Source organism: Triticum aestivum, chromosome 2D, assembly GCF_018294505.1.
Source record: "Triticum aestivum cultivar Chinese Spring chromosome 2D, IWGSC CS RefSeq v2.1, whole genome shotgun sequence".
In the NCBI taxonomy this organism is placed as follows: Eukaryota; Viridiplantae; Streptophyta; class Magnoliopsida; order Poales; family Poaceae; genus Triticum; species Triticum aestivum.
In genome coordinates this window covers 28,314,233-28,316,656 of record NC_057799.1, presented here as the reverse complement: position 1 = coordinate 28,316,656, position 2,424 = coordinate 28,314,233, and the positions used below count along the sequence as shown (strand labels likewise).

The window sequence follows — 2,424 nt, the reverse complement described above, 5'->3', positions numbered from 1 at the left end:
GGCAGTTAACTCCTAAAATTCAGTCTAAGCACATCATGGCAACTGAACATTCAGTTAACCTGTTAACTTCTAAGCACATCACAGCTAGTTAACCCATCATGGCTACTGAGCACAACATGGGTACTGAACATGGCGGATTCATGAATCGAACAGAGAAGGACTGAAGCTTACATTGTCGTGGGTGCACTTGTAGAAATTCCAGCCATCATGCTCATTGGTGCTAGAGCGGTAGCACTTGACAGGTTCGGCGCAATCGGGGCATCCCACCAATGGCACCTCAACAGAACGGCCACGCAGACCAAAGCGCAGACCGGAGCGGGAGGATCTCGCAGATGACATGCCGGCGGCGAGAGGTGGCAGCAGATCCAGGCGGTGGTGGCTGCGGCGACGGCGGCGGAGGCGGCGACGGCGACTAGGGTTCCAGACGAGAGAGGAGAGGGGAGAGGTGCGGTGGGTGTGGAGAGGTGCGGTGCGCTCGGTCCGACCAGGTGACGCGCGGTCCGACCAGGCGGGGGGAACAACGTAAATTCGGCGATTTTGCAAAAAAAAAACCGCATTCCCCCGAATCGAGAGGCCCAGGGCGTACGGTGGTGAGGTGGCGGTCAAAGTACGCGTGGACGCGCCAGTCAACAGCCAGATCAGCAGATACATAGAGCAAACGGTATTTTGGACCGTAGATGACCACCTGAGACAAGTTGTAGGACTGTATTTCGGGTATTTGCAAGTACGGGGAGAAATGCGGCCAACGCGACGAGTACGAGGACCTGTGGTGAATTTTTCTCGTTAGACACAATCATGAGGCATCTGAAAAGGCTAAAAGCCACTGCCATGAAAGTACACGCGCACGGGCGTGCAAGAGACCAAACAGTAGAGAGCAAAGAGCAGACAAGCCAAGGCACACCAACCCCGCCGGTGCCACTGCCACTGCCACCGCCACCGTTTAGCTAAGCTAAACTAACATCATGGCGTCGCTGCAGCTGCAAGCTGTCGCTGCCGTCCTGGCTCTCGTGGCCGGCGCCGGTGCCGCGCACGGCTTCGAGTTCCACGAGGCCACCGTCGAAGCCATCCAGCTAGGGTTCAGCAACGGGACTTTGACCTCCACGGCGCTCGTCCGGTTCTTACCTGGATCAGATCGGCCGCCTCAACCCGCTGCTGCACGCCGTCATCGAGGTCAACCCGGACGCGCTCAGGCAGGCCAAGCATGCCGACGCCGAGCGCCGCCGCAGCATGGCCACCGGCTCGCTGCTGCGCGGCGGGACAACATCGCCACCCGTGACGCGCTCAACACCACGGCGGGCTCGCTGGCCCTCCTCGGCTCTGTGGTGAAGCGTGACGCCGGCGTGGCGGCTCGGCTCCGGCGCGCGGGCGCCGTGGTGCTCGGCAAGGCCAGCCTGTCCGAGTGGGCCAATTTCCGCTAAGCCGGGTGGAGCGCCCGCGGCGGCCAGGCGCGGAACCGTACGTGCTGTCGTCTACCCCGTGCGGGTCGAGCGCCGGGTCCGGCGTGGCCGTGGCGGCCAACATGGCGGCCGTGACGCTCGGCACCGAGACCGACGGCTCCATACTTTGCCCGTCGTCGTGCAACTCAGTTGTCGGCATCAAGCCAACGTTGGGGTTGACCAGCCGGGCCGGCGTCGTCCCCATCACCCCGTTGCAGGACACCGTCGGGTAACCCTTCCTCCTTCTTTTTCTTCTCGCTGTTGTTTCTTTCTTTTTTTTTTTGAAACGGAGCTGTTGTTTCATATTCATTCAACCTGAAAATCTTGGTGCCGTTTGATGGAAATAAAATGCAGGCCGATGTGCCGGACGGTGTCGGACGCAGTGCCATCGTCGGCTACGACGCGCAAGACGCCGCGGCCACCGGAGCGGCATCCAAGTACATCCCGCACGGCGGGTACACGCAGTTCCTAAAGAAAAAAGGGCTCAAAGGCAAGAGGATCGGCGTCCCCAATGGCTTCTTCCAAGGATATGACCAGACGCAGTTGAATACGTACAAGCAGCACCTCGCCACAATGAGGTTCCTTCGTAGTGACGGTTTACATTTCACAGTCCATGAATGAATATGACAGGCAGCTAACAATTTGAATACTACTATAAATATACGAATTGATTCTTGATTTTTTTTCTTTTTCCAAAGGAAACTTGGAGCAGTGGTGATCGAGAAGCTGGACGTCGCTGCCAATTTGACCGCTCTATTGGTTGAGATTTATGCCAAGGAGGGGATTGCGATGCAGGCAGAGTTCAAACTGAGCATAACCGCGTATTTGGCAAGCTTGGTCTACTCCCCGGTCCATTCGCTAGCAGACATCATAGCATTCAACAACAAGCTTCCTGTGGAGGTAACACTAGTAGAAAAAGGGTCTATTGTCCCAGTTGCTAAGGGCCTTTTGTCCCGGTTTTTGTACCGGGACTAAAAGGTCGTTACTA

At 57.3% G+C, this 2,424-nt stretch overlaps 1 pseudogene; it reads left to right on the top strand.

The window, feature by feature from the left end:
- The first annotated feature begins 840 nt into the window (after window positions 1–840).
- Window positions 841–2,424, top strand: LOC123051244 (probable amidase At4g34880; annotated as a pseudogene).